We start from the raw sequence: 17,362 nt of genomic DNA, 5'->3' as shown, positions 1-17,362 counted from the left end.
TTATCTACTCCAGGTTATTCTGTGCTTTCTCAGAGCAGCACTCTGAGGACAGAAACGCTCATTCTCACACAGAGTGCTTCTTTGGTGCTCTCAGGATAACTACAGATTGCAGTCTCTACAAAGTATGTCGTATGATCCCCATATGATCTGAGAACTTAAAAGAACAAAACTTTTGAATTAGGAACATTACAAACTTCAGTGTTCAACCAGAGATTCCTAAAAGTCATTTATCGGAGTACCTAGCCTTATATAATACTTTAATTATCTAGGGAAGCTGTATTCATCTGTCTTAACTAGGCAACACATCTCTCCTTTCTTGTAGCACTTTACCCCCTACACTACCTGTCTCCATGTTTCTACAGCAAATAAAAACAAGTTTTCAAAGATCTGTCTCCTTTTTCGCATAGTCTTCATAAACTTCTGGTCCAGTGAAAAGAGTACAATTCTAAGACTGCATAACGTAAAACTATTACACAATGCATATGTCCAAGGGAGCTCAGTTCACATACTCTAGACAACCATAATTCTTCATTTTCACAGCTTTGCAGTGCTTGATCTCTGTAACTCTAACGTCATTCAAGACAGCTTTCTGAGCTTGGATTAATTTCCAGCTCTTTTGAAGACAGTAACTGTTGAAAAGGAGAAGCTCCATCTTGTTCAATACAGATATTCAGAGTCTCCCTCAAAACTTGGCCACTTCTCCTCCTCATCCAAGCTGTATCATTGCCAATCCTGCTATGGCTGCTACACTTTGTGCTGAACTCCCTTCTAATGATGAGCGTTAAAGAGATTTGTACAAGGGCTAATGAGAAGAAACATTTAATTTCAGGATCCCAGAAGGACTTGGTCAGAAGACAAGCCAAACCACCGGACCTGTCTGTGCAGAAGCAGAATTTCAGGCACATAAATCCCTCACTATCAAAAACCAGAAACCTACATATTTAGATGTCAAGGCAGCTGCATGAAGGCTTGGTGGACTGTAGAGACATCAGTCTTGATGTTAGATTAACACCATCTACTCTTTCAAATATCTTTTTTTAATCATTCTGCAAGGAACCCAAATAAAGTTAGAGCCTAAATCTCAATCATGCTACATTTCAGTTAACACAGTTACCATTACTTCTTTAAGCCATTCTTTGTGAAGACAAAACAGCCCTTAATTCAGTCAAATATATTAAGGATTGGGGGAGGGGGGAGAAATGTTTTTTTAATAAAGAACATGGTTTTCTTGGCACTGTTTACCAAGGGTAAGTTTGCTTATCTTCATTCCACTGGACAAAAGCAGATGATAGCATACCTTTACCTATTTTCCCCAGAAAGTATGCACCAACCAAAGATACTTTCCTGTCTTTTCTCAAGCATCCTCCCCACTCTTTTTTTTCTTCTTTTCTTTTTGGGTGGAAAGAGGGAGTGCAGAGGGAAGGGGAGGGAGCCTGAGGGTGTTAAGACTGAATTTAAAATTATTTTATGCAATCACAGAATACTAGGTTGGAAGGGACCTCAAGGATCATCTGATCTAACCTTTCTAGCCAAAGGATGACCTAGGCAAGATGTCCCAACACCCTGTTCAGTCAAATCTTAAAAATGTCCAACACTGGGGAATCCACCACCTCCCTGGGGATGGCTGTTCTTATTGTAAAAACTTCCCTCTTGTGTCCAACCAGAACCTTCCCAGGAATAATTTGTGCCCATTAACTCTCATCTTTCCATGTGACTCCTCTTAGAAGGGGAGTCTCCATCTTCTTTAATGCGACCCTTTAAATACTGGAACATGGTGCCGAGGTCTTGCCTTTTCTCAAGGCTGAACAAACTCACTTCTCAGCCTTTCCTCGTAAATCAGGCTTCCGAGTCCTTTGATCATCTTTGTGGCCTTTCTCTGGACCCTCTCCAGCCTGTCCACATCTCTTTTGTATAGAGAGAACCAAAACTGAACATTATTCCAGGTGTGGCCTGACAAGCACTGAGTGGGATAATGACATCTTTGCCTGTGCTGGTGATGCCCTTGTTGATGCAACCAGCATCCTGTTGGCCTCCTTTGCTGCAGCAGCACACTGTTCACTCATACCAGCTTGCTGCCTCCCTGGGCAGCCAGGTCCCTTTCCACAGAGCTGCTGTCCATCTGGGTAGATCCCAGCCTCTGCTGCACTCCCAGACTGCGTTTTCCCAGGTGCAAGACCTTACACTTGTCCTTATTGAACTTCATAATGTTCTTGTTAGCCCACTATTCCAGCCTAGCCAGATCATCCTGCGGGGTGGCTCTCCCTTCCAAGGTATCCACTTCCCTACTCAGTTGGTATCATCAGCAAACAAGCTGGGAGAGGCAAGCAAATTAAAGACATTTAATTGTTGAATAAGTCCTATTTTTAGAATAGTTTCAATATTTGAATTGGTAACAATAGGGTTTGTTACCAGTATGAACTGGTAACAGAATATGAATGAAAGCAACACAAACAGAAATCAGAAGCATAGAATAAATTCAAGTATGTTGACAATTAAGTTAGGAACATTCTTCCCACCTTTGAATATACAAAAACAGTTCTTTTGATTACCTCATGACTTTAGCCTTATTTGTAACAGTCACCTTTTGAAAAGGTCATATAAACCTTAATACAGATTAGTATAGGTCAGGTGATCTCAGCTACTTGGTATCAACGAAAACTAACAGCTAGCCATAGGATTGTTCTTCACATGGATTTGCATAGCAGTATCCTAAACCTGTCTAAACCTGTCAGCTCTCCTATTTACCTGCCCTTCTACTTTATTTCTTCTTTTCCCATATTTTATACATTCTCCTGTCTCACACAACTCCTCCTCTTTCATTCATCTCCCTGTATTTCTTCCTTTCCCCCATAATTTCCTCACTGAAACACAACCCAAGTTTCAAATCATGAAGAATGCAGTTGCCTTTCTACACAGTATGATCAGTACTTTGCATAACCCACATGTTCTGCAAATGCTGCAGGAGCTTTTCCTTAGCTTCAATACAGTCCAGTATTGCTGAATGTAAAGCAAAATACTAAATCAGCGTTAAGTGAAAGCTTTAATTTAATCTTTCACATTATCTTTGCAATTTTGAGATTTATAAATTAAACACCTAGAAGGGTCACACTGGATTTAAAACCAGAGCTGGTTTTGATTGTTATCCTGAGCTTAATCTCAGTATTATTCCCTCTTCCAGCCCCACCTCACTCAAATACATGTGACACTTCTATGGCACACTTTACATGCCATTTTGCTTCATGTGCTGATAAACTCCCCTGTGCTTAAGCACTGTATTTCTTTCTCATCTGCACTATTTCTAAATAGTGCAAATAGTTACATAGCTTTTCTTCATTTTTTTTATTCTGAGCCACTATACTTCACTTTCTCATGATGATAAAACCACCTTCAGTCACATCACTCCTTTTCTCTAGGAGAGCAGGAGATCCAGACTTCTCTTCCATCAAATGCAACCTCAGGCTGAGGAAGTTGGGGCTGTTCAGCCTGGAGAAGAGAAGGCTGCATGGAGACCTCATAGCAGCCTTCCAGTATCTGAAGGGGGCCTACAAGGATGCTGAAGAGGGACTCTTCATTAGGGACTGTAGTGACAGGACAAGGGGTAAGGGGTTCAAACTTAAACACAGGAAGTTCAGGTTAGATATAAGGAGGAAGTTCTTTCCTGTGAGGGTGGTGAGGCACTGGAATGGGTTGCCCAGGGAGGTTGTGAATGCTCCAACCCTGGCAGTGTTCAAGACCAGGTTGGACAAGGCCTTGGGTGATATGATTTAGTGTAAGGTGTCCCTGCCCATGGCAGGGGGGTTGGAACTAGATGATCTTAAGGTCCTTTCCAACCCTAACCATCCTATGATTCTAACCTCATCCCTTCAGGGTGACCACAGCGATCTCAGTTCTTTCTTGTCTACCTTTATGCCCTGCTGCTGCTCATAACTGACTCCTCCCAAACAACTAATGGGGTCTGTTCCTGAATCCTCCAATGTGCTTAAAGTCAGGAGGCTGACCAGTGTGTGCCTGTGTTTGCAAGTGCCGGTAAGAGAACAGGAGTGAATGCCCACCTGGGAGGGAAAAGGAGGCAGCCTCTCCTCAGAATTAAATATTCACATACTAAGTTTAAGCCTCAGGATCCTCACAGCCTGTAATAAAAGCTGTGCAACTGAATCTTCTTGATTTAAAAATCTCAACCTCTGCTGAAATGATGTACAGCCAGTGAAGGAAGCACATACCCCTCCTATGATGTGACACTATTACGGAGTGGCTATTTAATAACAGTATATTTGATTTACTGAGTATAGATGAATGATTTAGTGCTAGAAGGTGTCTGCTAAATTGGCATTTCTAGTACATCTTGATTCTTCCAATACTGAAACTAAGAAGAAAAAAAAACCAAACCCACCTTTCAGATACTGTATTATTTATCTGAAATACTTATATTTAAATAACAAATGACAGATAATATAGACTATGACAAGGCAGCCTTTCAACAGCACTTTTGTGTGCCCAATATATTGAATTGATACTTAATTTTATATTATTAATGAACACAGTATTTGCAAATAAATCACTCATTCTTCTGTTGAGCCACACTGCGTTAAGTACACTTTAATGCTGAAAGTGGTATCTAATTATCTTTATTTGACCCCAAATGCAACAGGGAAATAAAAATGTTCAAAACACTTAGATCTTGCTGATAAGCACTCAGGTGTGTGTCAGGATAATGTAAGATGGTATTTATTTTTATTTCTTCTGAAATGATCTCAAACCACCACATGAATGTATTAGTGTTGTATGGTCATTTGTTCTTCAAATTCATCTACTGCCTTTCAAGTGGTGTTGAGGTAGAACGAGATTCAGTTACCCTGTCTCCCACCACCACTATGGCCTGACCCTAAAAATCCACCACTGTCACATCCCATGGAGGAAGCAGGCCTGTCAATATGAATCATGCCCTCAAACTAGGCTTCAAAACCTAAATAATCCAATGGCTGTAACTCACACAGAAGCCTGTTACCACTGGTGATCCCAGACATTTCTCAGAAGTTGGCACTCTGAGTCTCTCCTATTCAGTGTGTTTGCCTTTGTTTGCCAATTAGGGTAACAGTAACGTAAATATCTGTAACTATTACTAATAGACCAGTGACATGAAAAAGACACTTGGTTCACCCACACATACCTCCTTGCCAGAAAGGTTACGAGAATAATCTACGAATGAAGGTCTCCCATTTTCCCCCAGAAATTACCCATATGAAGCCAAGAATGGCCCCATCCACATCTCATCACATTAACAAATGCCTGTGCCTCCCCAAAGCCCTCAAGGCTGAAGGAAAAGAACTGCTCTTACCATCTAATGGTTTCCCCACGTGTAGAATTTGCCAGTATAATGGTGACAGAATCAAATACTGCACTAGTTTAACTCTTCCATGAAGGAGTCTGCGGGGGATTTTGTGGTAATAAATCAGCTTTTGGCTTAACAATCTTCATCCAGCTCACCTCAAAATGTCTTTCTTACTAGAATAAGGATCCTAGCACAATCACTACTGCTATTATAGTCTGGCTGATGCTAGTTAACTTGCTCACACAGACAAGTTCCAGAACTTTCCAGCAAACAACTTATCTGGGTTTATGCTTTGTATAGCCTAAAGGCAATACATTTAACATTTCTTTCATCCATGAGCTTCACACTTCAGAGAGCTGTGGGAGAGAGGAGGTGCTGGAGGCCTGGTACTTTCAGGAACCATTAATTATAGGAACTCATCATGAAGGGCATTACTAGAAGTTTGCTTCAGACCACCTGAAAGGAGCAGAGAGAATCCAGTGGTTTAAATATAAACAGCGCAGTTGCTGTCACACAGTTGTCCATGAAAGATAAGGTCTCAGTGCATTTTTTCTGCCCCCAGATTGACGATCTGTAAGGTGTTGAACAGGAAAGCAACTTACCACCATGTAAGTCCCTTCCAATAAAATGCATTCCCTAGCATGTTTGTTTTTTTTTTTGTGTGTGTGTTTGACCTCAAAGTAAATTATAAATCCCTTTTCTTTTTTTAATGGTCTACTTTACTATAAATATTATGGCTAGCATTTTCAAACGGCTGACCATTGAATTTGGCCAGCAAAGTACACTCTGCTGAACTCAGAATTCATCCTAAATGAGAGCTGCATTTTTTTATGGGAAAAAACAGAAGTGATGTTCAACTGGCCCCAATTACAAAAGTAATGAGCTACTCAAAATCATTTGTCTCCTTTACAAATAACACGTGTAAAACTACACAGCAAATTACTGGCAGAAGCAGGAATAATACCTTAACTTCACTAGCTCATTTTCTTAAGGGTTCTCCACTGCCTGACAATGTATTTTATAAATATTTAGGTTTATAGTATAGTGGTTCCCTATCAGAATCAATTTTTATTATGACAATAGTCACCTAAAGCACAGGGCTCCTTTCACAGTCAACTGAATGTTTGGTGGCTTCATATGCCTTGTGCCTAAAACCCCCCAAAAAGATAATTTTACTTTTTCATCTGAGCTTCCAATGAAACACTGAAAAGAAACATTCTCTTTAAGTCCTCTCCAGAATAGAATCTAGAAAGCTGTAGCCCATCCTTTACCAGCTGCTTTTTCACTTACTAATTTAGGAACAACACTTCTTTCTGTTGCACACTTACCAGGAAGCAGCTATGCCATGAATGTGTTATAAACACTATGCATCTCTCAAGCCGCACAGCTTTCTGAACAACAAGACGACCTAATGGAAGCACTGCTCTTTATCATCCTCTACTTCCTGCCCACATTCTGGTTACTAAATTTAATAAGAAAGTTAGACCCTGTGAAAGAATTTCACATCTCATTTTCCTTCTGTACTTCCCCTTTCAAACTGAGGCCTATGATGAAGTGCTGATTTCCCTGGAATTCCACTTTCTCACAGAAATCCTGCCATTGCAAAGGCAGAGGGATAACCAAACTGCAAGACATCACTCACTGAGAACAACCCTTCTGCGGTGCAGGAGGCAAATACATATATTCTTCAGGCAACATGACAGGAAAACTTATCTGCACTGAACAGCAAAGTTTGAGCAGCAGGAAGAATACAACACATTGTCTGGATCACCAGCACGACATTTCACCATGTGCCTCAGTACAGTTCAGAGACACGGGATGGTCCCTCGGGATGGATGCGCAACTGCAGGCAACCACGTGATTCACAATGTTCAGTTCTGAAGTTTGCATCAGATGTCTGCTTCCATGCACCCTAAACACCACAAAATGCTTCTCAATGTCCTAAAAAAGGCAAAACAGCTATAGAAGAGGCTATAATTACAGATGACCATAGAGGAAGACATGGAAACATGTATGTCTTTGCAATAACTCCGTATTTTTTTAACAATTGCCAAGTAAGAACTTCTTCTAAACAATCACAGGAAGTGGATCACACATCAAAAACAGATAAATATACCTATTTTATCCTATTTCCCAAGGAAGAGCCATTCATTCCTGATCCCAGATCCTGCAATCGGTTCCATGGCAAATGTGAGAAGATGGGCAGTAGAACAGAAAATAAGATAACTTGTAATTAAAGGCTCTGGGAGAAGTGCAGCAAAAACACTGGAAATGCTGAAGCATGTTGTTAGTGCCAAATTAATGAAAATGAATAGTTTCAGTCTCCCTTTAGACCCCTTGGAGACCTCAATGCTTCAAATCCAAAGATTCATCCACTTAACTTTCTATAGTCGTTCTAGAATAAAAATTCCTGTGCAGCTTACTGGACTCAGGCTTAAAACTGTTCAGGTTCTTTGCCCCACTGTCATATCCAAAAGAAATGAGAAGAAAAGTTCTTATAATTTCCTATCTACATTCATTCACGATGAATTTATAATATCAATACCAGAAAAATTGGTTACACTTTAGCTGAAACATTTCTCATCAATGTGTACCCATAAATTTATTTACAAAGAATAACTTTATCACTTCTCCACCTTTGAGTATACCAAGAATGACAAAAGCTTTCTAATTTGCTCTTTGAAAAATAAACACTCTCTAACTCTGATCAGCCTTGTAATCTGTCTTTGCACCTGCTCCAATTTAAATCCATCTTTCTGTTCCCTGCAAGGGAAGAGTGTCGGACACAATATTCCAATTAAGGTCTCAAGAAGGCTCTCTGAAATGTTATTAGCATTTCTCCCTCTCTCTACAAAAATATCATGTCTAATGCATCATAGAAGCACATTAGCCTTTTTCACAGCTACATCATACTGGTGGTTTAGAGCCATCATAGTGGCATTATCACAGCACTTTACTAATCCAGACCGCTACAACCATTAAATTATCTACACAACATCCTATGATGTCAACAGATGTTCTTCCCATTTTAAAGATCTGCATATCAAGATAAAGACTAACGTGACCTATCTGAGACCAGACACTGGGGTCTTGCAGAGCTGAATGAGCAACTGAGACTTTCTTGTTCTTCATCCTAAATATGCACCTCCAAACACTAGCAGCAAACAGACGAACTACACAGCGTACAGTAACAAGGGTACTCCTGTTACTCCATGCCTGTGCCTGCACTCTAAAGCTATTTCTAAATGGATGGTTATAGATGGCCGCTGCTCCCCTGTACCATGCAATTGCATTAGCCTGATAAGAAACCACACTGAAGATACCCAGAAAGGCCAAACCTCCACCTACCTTGACAGAGGGGTTGCCTCCCTACTGCTTGCTTTCATCTTCATGTCCTCAGCTGATAACGAAAGTATCTTTTTTTGCGATGATCCCACCTAAATAAGCTTCCAGGTGCTAGGCCACCCTCTCTTGCACGTATTTGCTCTTACCTGCCACAGCAAAAGCTGCTCAGTTATAACCACTTCTACCAAAGCTCGTGTTTACACTGATTATTTTCCTGAAAAACATTTCAGGATTCTGAATACATAATCTGAATGATCTTCTTGTTATAAAGTTCAGGTCACACTGAAAGCGACAGCTTACAACAGAGACAAAAAGAAAATATCTAAAATTGCAAGAGCACAAATTCAAATAATGATGGACAAAGGAGCTGACTGGTACCAAGCAAACAGCTTGGCAGTTCCTACACAAGGTAGTGTGTTGCAGCTACTCGCATCATAGTGTTAATTTCACAGTCATGATATAATACTTCTAATGGTATTAATAAAAACCTGTCTTTGTGAAAAGATTACCTAGAACATGAACATTACTTGAACTAGACAGAACATGAATTATTTTCCCGTAAAGCTCAGGATCTCTTGCTTGCATGAAATTCCATGCATGTTCTGTAGTCACATTCCAAAAAAAAAAGCTTTTTCTTCCAACAGCTAGCAGAGCCAGAACCATCCCAAGCTAAGTCATAAGAGTCTTTTTCTGTAAATAAAACAAGTATTTTAGTCAAGCAATACATTACCACTTCTCAGAAAATAAATATCCTAGTTATACTTGAACTTGGTTTCTCTTTTTTGCCCGTTATCCCATGTATACCTTAACCATTTCCCATTTAGATCTGTAGCATAAGCTGTTCTCCACAGATGAACTTCTTGGTAAATGAAAAAGCTTACGAATATATAAGGCAGATGGGATGACTACTGCTACTGCCTTGTGTGTAAAAGTCAGTAACACTGCTTCACTAAAATGAGAGTGGAGCTGTGAAAAGCCTCAAGCATTACCTTACAGAAATTGCAGACTCATATAACCCACTACATCACTTCTACAGATGAAATATGAATACCTTCTAGATATTTACATTTCCAGAGCACTTTCATGCATCATTGAAAGAAGGTATGGAACACGAACAACTGAATTGACATGACCTAGCATGTTACCGCTGGTCAGCTGAGCTGAGTCAGTTACAACAAGCAGTAGATATTCTTCACAGTTAGCTAACTGCCCAGCAGTGGGGAAAAAATAACTCCAAGGTGGTTTAAGCACGTCTTTTTCTTTGCAACTGAAAACATGAAAAAGCCACCATACAGCCAGCGATGCCAAGCCTGATGATGACCCATCTCATATGAAGCTGCAGTAACACCCTGCATTTTATTAATCTGCAGTAGTACAATTTGCCCCAGGCTGTAAAGATAATTTTCTGTCCTCTGTGCCATGTGCACTCAGTGGCAAGATGTGAATGTATCAATTTGGCCCTTTTGGTTTTGATAATGGCAAAGGTTATACTTTACTGAAATCCTAGATGAGTATCAGGCATAATTCTGGTTCTTAGTCTATGACACACAGCATATGAAATACACACACTTTTAGCCAAGTGCATTTTTGACTTGCTCTGTAAAATTCAGTTGAGTAATCTGAAAACCAGGATAACTATCTCCTGATGTCTGCAGTTTGGATCTACATAAATACTATTTATACATTAAAATTTCAGAGTTCATAAATCTGGTAAAACAGAAGTGTGTTTTTTATTTCCAATATGGAATATCTGTTGAGAAAACCAGCACGATTTCAAGAAGACTTCAGAAATTATTTTTATTTAAATACAAATGCTTGTACCTCTTGTAAGGTCCTACCAGCAAAATTCATTTATATTCCTAGCTGGAAAACACATATGCCAAGATACATTTGCAAACAAGGCATACAGGTTGCATATATACATATACTGAAATCTTCATGTGCATACATGGTAAAAGAAACACTGCAGTTTGCAAGCAAAAATGAGCAGGCAGTGTTTCAAACTGACAATGTGGTTCAGTGTTATCAGGAAGGACAAGAATTAAAGTGATTTACAGTAAATTACCTGTACTGGCCAGGGATGATAAACAGTTATGAGACTAAATTAAAGAAGTTTGTGTTGCTGCCTTATGGTGCTTGATCTGAAAATATTGAATTATCTATATCTAAGCACTGTTTGGTTTTGATGTTAGCATGAAAGAAACAGGTTTTTAAAATCACAACACACTTGAACAGATTCAATTATCATCAATGCTCCATCTCTAGTCACTAAGTCCCACTCATCCCTTCTGACTGACCTTACCACTTTACCTTTTTATCTTTAGAATCTTATATACCAAAACTAGCAGAGTAAGAAAAAACATTAAGCATAGGTCCAACACAGAGACTGTGACTATGATAAAGAGCCTAACCCCCTTTAAAATCTGGGAAGCTAAATCCTCTAAATTTATGTTTATCTACAGCACACTCCTTTCTAATGGACAATGAAAAGTATTTTGTGATTGTATTTTGTGAATGCAGCATGCATGTATTTGTACGAAGTAGGATAAAAGTACAGGTATGACACAAGCTAAGGACCCAGCATATGCAAATGTTAGGTGGGATAGTAACCTCCAAACCAGAAACAATACAGTGTAGTTAACAGCCATAAAAAGGAAGCAAGAAACTACAGGAGGAGCACTCTAAAATTTTACTAGTATTTTACCAGGTTTGCTAGGGGCATAACTTGAGTGATATTTTTGGCTTGAGTTTCCTAACTTTGATCAATTTACAATAAATTTGAATTTGTTCAGAGGATCAAAAGCAAAACATGCAAGACCAAAATTACTTCCTTAGGTTTACTGTCCTGCATTTTGCATCAAAGCAACAGCACAGGCAATTAAGATTTCTTAAAACTACTCATGCCACACATATCCACTGAAGCTCTCCATACGGAGTAACCAGCTGGCCACTCAGACACTGAGCAGTGGACTATAAACTAGGTCTCCAACCTTTTTTAGATTGTTTATAACATCTTAGCAAAAATATTCAGTATTACCAAATAAATTAATATCACAGGTGACATTTGGTAAGGTTGTCCACATTCAGAATATGAGACTCAACCATGCTGAACCCCCATATCATGCAGATCTAGCCTCCGAGGAACACATTACAGTTGAGTATAGTGAAATACATTGAAAGTATAGACAAGTTTCCACTGAACAGAGTACCTGATATTTAACACACAAAGTTGGATGCTGAGATACAAAGTTACAGCTTTGTTGAAAGATCAGTAGAAATATTTGCATTACTTAGAAACTGAGTAACTCCTAATAGGAACTGGCTGGACCTAAATACCTGCTGATAACAGCTCCAGCCAAATCATGCAGTGCTTTTTCGTTACTGCATAAGAGCCAGACTATTAAACTAGGATAATTTAATGAAAAGCAGAAAGTACCAGTGAGGAAGAAAAAACATTTTAAAAACACAGTTTTATATTATTCATGTAGGACCTACTGATGAAGAAATAAAATATATTTAAAAAAGGTAATTTCATAGGAATTTTAATCGATGTATATTTTATTTAATAGACTCCTGTGGTACGTCTCAGACTAAACAGCCCAGTCAAGACCTCTGGAAAATCAGTCTAGACACAAGAAGAGCCATACTCTGCATAGCAAGACTCCTGAAAGGCTTTGAAAAGTAACACTTTCGAGAATTCTTATGCTTTCTGATAAGGCACATAGGAGTGCTTTCTCCTGAAGTAATACTTTACATAAAGATAAAACATATTTTAAAACATAATTTCCAGACACCTTTAATTCTGAGAGCCAACAATTCCACTTATGGATTTCTTACTACATGCAAAATCACCTCAGCAATCTCCATGTCAGTAAAAATGCTTATCTGAGCAAGTTTGGTGTTTGCAGGATTAGGTTTTTGGTTTGCGGTTACCTGATACATGGGTCAAACATCTGTTAAAAAGCATACTGGCCAGAAAAGTTTACATTACCTTGATAGAGGAACAGAAGAAGAATGCAATATACCAATTATTTACTTCAGGACATCAGCGGCATCCTGATGTCCAAGCATGCTAATGGCAGTCTACATCACAATTATCCTAAATATCAGCATAACAATCAATCAACCCATGCCATCCGAAAGAGCTACGATCCAGTTCAATTAACACCAGAGTATCTCTTGCATGTATTAAGTTCACTGAAAATATTGGTAAATAACTTAAGATACACACAGAAGGGCTTTCTAAAGGAGAGATTTCCAGTTTCACCCACACTCGTGACTGCTGGCTAGATATTGCTCAGAGTCAATTCCACCTGATCTCAGGTAGTAAGTCAATGTTAGAATACTAAAGTAACAGCAAAAGACAGAAAAAAAACAAGTCAATATATTGTTTTCAGGTAAATCCTGTTGAGATTCAGAAAGGCAAACGTGAAAAAGAAAGCAGAAAAACTCCACTCCAAATTACTTCACTGCAGGATACCCATACACTCAATTCAACATACAGAGAACACTGAAATTTTTCAAGGGAAACATACTGAAGTAAAAGCAATTACCAACCATATGATGATTTTTTGGTTTGGTGGTCTGGGATCAGGGTTTATTTTTTGCCATTAAAATTACTTCTTTTAAAAACTTTATATATTTTTAATGCATTACTTTTAACTGATTTTTTTTTTTTCACCTTTGGATTCCCATCTTCTAAGTTTCCTCCTCTCAAAGACACAAAGTAAGTGAAATGCTTAAAAACAGAGTAAGATAGAAATTTTAATCACGGGTTTAAATTTTCTATCCTATGAAGTCCCAAGGAAATTGGATTTTTTTTTCTCTTTTTTCAATCTTCAGCTATTTTATCCTTTGCAAGAACTATTATTGCATGTTCTCAGAATAGTCCTTATCAAAATATTTGCAGCCTCGGAGTCATGTTGCCCCTGTCCAGTTTGAAGGAAAGAATGAGTGAATTGACATGTGTGCAATACACAAGCAGAGACCCTAACTATGATGCAAAAAGCAAACTGAAGAAAGAAACGCCCTTATTAAACTGACGGCATTACCACGTGACATTATGGTTGCAACTATAATCAGTTTCAAAACAACAAGGGGATCTTCTTCACCTCAAAGAGTGCATGTTATTGGGATTAAGATGTTACTGGGAACGTGGAAATGGAGAATTCCCCATGATCTGATGCTCAGCTTTCCCCAGATTTTCATCAGGATTGCATCAAATCTACGTCAGCTATAGCCCTCTCCAGAGCTGCTGCAGAACTCCACTGACTTCAGGTTTCACCTTTTTCTAGTGTGGGCCCATTTATAGAGAACACTCTTGCAAAGGGCCACAGTTTCTGCAGTGACCTACTCTGAGAGAAGGTGGTTAAACTCTGCAAGCCATTGTTTTGATGTTATTTACTAACTCTTCACAACAACAGAAGTACAGCCATGGAGAGTATGTGGAGAGAAAATGCAGATTTGGTCATAAATTAAGAATCATATTCCAGCACCACTGTTCATCAAGACACAATGTGTGTTTATATGTTTAATCCCTAATGGACAGGGATGTACTTGTAAACATTGTTAACACTAGGGGCTGCAGCATAATGATTAGAGACTTTGAAAAAGCAATAGCGATTTTGACCAAAAGAGCTCTCCTGACACAAAAGCTTCTCTTTTCAGATCAGGCCAAGTTAAGGGCGTATCTTTGTCTCACAGCAACATAAATGTTGCATGTGCATACCTATATTTAGCCATCCCGTGCACTACAGATTAAAAGCAGCAGCTAGGTGACATGGCTAGATACTGCCTGTAAATGAGTAATTGTCTTGACCTTAACATAAAAGTAAACCAAAACAAGCCATGGTGAAGGGGAGGAGGTAAGTTTTACTCTTCCAGTCATGTAATCCTTTTTTTTTTTCCTTATTCTCCATTCCCAGTACAAGCCTTAAAAAAGGCAGTATAATAGCATCCCATCTTTTTGAGTGAAAGCTCTCAGTTCTTTTGGTAATGAATTATGGGCCAAGGGTTCAGGGAATTTTTGGAAACCGAAACACACATGAGGTTTTGCTTCCTGTCTTCTCTAATTAGCAACTCTTGATGGACCAAGAGCATACAGTTTCAGAACCATGAGAGCCTACAATATAAGCACATAATACACTAGTGATGCAGGATACTGAAATTGCTAGCCTGCTAGGGCAGCAAGACCCCAGTCCTAACACGGAGTTCAACTAACAGATAATGGACGGATTTCTAAGGCAACTAGGCAGCTGAAAACTCTTCTATCTGCAAGATGATCCTGCTAAAGCCTGTGAATGCTCACCTTAAACAAAACTGACAAGGCAGCCTTCTCCAGCTCCCCTATTCCCTGGCAGTGAGGACGGGAATAATGTAGAAGCTGGGCCAGGGATCTCCCAGGCCACCAGTCTTTCACCATGTTGCGCTAAGAAACATACCTTAGGGGTATAAATTAGAGTAAACCTTAGGCTGCCGTTAGTTATAATTACTAAAGAAACTGCACAAGAAGAGTTTGCTGCCTGGAACCCTTACCCTCCACACAGTATATTTGCTGCTCCAGTTGGGTATGCCTCATCAGCAGTGAAGTGTCTTACGTCAGTCACACTCATTTTTAAAGGGGAGGTTAGAGACAAGAAAAATACTTAAAAGAATGATGCTCATTATGAACTACTATAAATTTGAAAATATGTATTCAAATTGCTAAAATATAAATTAAAAAATAAAGGAAATAAAGCCACATTTTTTATTTTTGGAAATTCAAGAAGTGAAGAAATAGCATGTCCCAACTTTCAGCTCCAGTTTCATTACATGACACTGGGAAGTTCTAATTTAATTGTAAAAAAAAGCTGCTGTGAAATCTGTTTTCAATAACTGCTGGAAGCTTGTTCGTGTACGGAGGGCAGTCTTTCATAGATCCCTCAGTGAAGCAAAAAATAATTCTTCATTTACTTGCTTCTTTGTACTTCTATGATTCTCACTTTACAATTGCTGGCCCAGCATATGGATGTTCTTATTCTGGGGTGACAGTACTGTTTCTATTTCAGAAGTAACTCCCCTTTGGGCCAACAACCCATATCAATGACCACAAGCAGCTAAACAGCAATTGCTGTGCCAAAGCCTGCCCTAGCTCACAATCTCTCTACAGCTCCAGAAGGAGACATTAAGTACTCCCATACTTCTGTCAGTGAGCAAAAGGTCCTTGGCCATGTCACCGACACCAAGGGCCAACCGTGCCCACAAAAGATCCAGCACTTCCATTTTTCAATGTTTACCTGTTGTGGAAATCAAGATGAAAGAGCTTGTGCCTGCTTAGTTCCCATCTAATACAGGTCAGGAGGTAGCTGGTATATGAACCTGGCTACCATTGCATGGCTTGGAAATACTCCTGGCTCCACTGTCTTATTGCAGGAATTTCTTTCCTTTATAGTGCATGCCTGTGCGCTCTGTTTACTTGTTTTCACTCCTGTTTCCTCCCTAAATACACTTTTTTTTTTTTAGGTCTAGCTTCTTAATCATATCTTTCAGTTCATAACTTTGATTTCCTGTTCCTTGCCAAATGGAATGATAATTCCTGCCCAGTGCCTTTAGCTTCCATCAAAAGCATAAGTTTCAATTAAGCATCCCATTTGATTTGCTGAAGAAACAGTTCAGTCACTGAGTTCAATCTCTCCTGTCAGAGGCAACCACATCATATATTTACTTCCCTAAACTAAGCAGTTGCATCGTTACCGGTGATAAAAAGCCAAAATCTGAAATGGGAGTGATGTTAAAAAAATAACAAAAAACCACAACAAACAGAACAAAAAAAACCCCTGACATTTATTTTCAAGGTTTTAATCTAAAGATGACTGAAAAAGTATTGTGGCCAAAGGCATTTGATACTAGGCCAATAAGCTCTCTACACTGTCTCCATTTACTCCATTTCAGTGTCTCATTGTCAGTAGCAACAAGAGCTCCACTGGAAAAAAATACTGAGAAATGTCAAGAAACGTCTCAGAGCGGAGACTGTCAATTCTTTATTAATGAAGGCTGCCTACATGAGTAAATCTGTAAGGTATTCAGAAGCCAGAACAGCAGGAGAAAATACACATACATACTCTGAAGAGTTCCCAGTGACAAACACCAATTAAAATTATTTCATAAATGCAAATGGATCTATACCTTATACTCTCAGAAGCAATTATTACTGGTAAAACTCTAATTTGGTTATCAGCAGTAACAAAAAATATGCATATGCTGCATATTTTCAATGCATGAGACATGCAAGTGTAGTTTATAGCCATCGTATAACAAAAATGGGTATCAGCTATGTAGTCGAAAATGGAAGATAAACAGATTAAATAGAAATTATTTGGAATTTGTCTAGAAAAATATTTCCCTTGCCTTTGCACAACTTTTGAGGCAATAATTTAAATATCATTAATAAAAAGCCGCTATTTACCTAACAGTTATGAAATCATACTCTGAATGTAAAGTCTTTGAGACAAAATAATTCTGTCCTAGCATGGCAAATGCTTAGCGAACATCCAGAGCAACAGCAGAACACTTCACACCCAGAAAACTTTGGGATAATATCATTCTGCTTCAGTAAGAAACTAGAAGTAAAAAATTGAATATTTAACAAGCTATGCAGGATTTATTACCTTTGAGATGTAACTGTAATTTGTAAAATATAATCAGATTTTC

General features: G+C 38.8%; 1 protein-coding gene across 6 annotated transcripts in view; it reads right to left on the bottom strand.

Moving 5' to 3' along the window:
- TBL1X (transducin beta like 1 X-linked) overlaps nucleotides 1-17,362 on the bottom strand; it is a 193,253-nt gene that overhangs the window by 140,871 nt on the left and 35,020 nt on the right. The window contains exon 1 of one of the 6 annotated variants that reach the window (XM_062603637.1): nucleotides 9,218-9,333. The exons of the other annotated variants lie outside the window; for them this stretch is intronic. The gene's annotated coding sequence lies outside the window, so the exon portion shown is untranslated. Of the gene's footprint in view, nucleotides 1-9,217; nucleotides 9,334-17,362 lie in introns of those variants that run through there. 6 annotated transcript variants of the gene reach the window in all.

Source organism: Pezoporus occidentalis, unplaced genomic scaffold (genome assembly GCF_034315485.1).
Source record: "Pezoporus occidentalis ecotype Australia unplaced genomic scaffold, CSIRO_AGI_Poc_V1 ctg81, whole genome shotgun sequence".
NCBI classification, from domain to species: Eukaryota; Metazoa; Chordata; class Aves; order Psittaciformes; family Psittacidae; genus Pezoporus; species Pezoporus occidentalis.
Note: the sequence above shows the minus strand (reverse complement) of the source record. Positions and strands in the feature narration are given on the sequence as shown.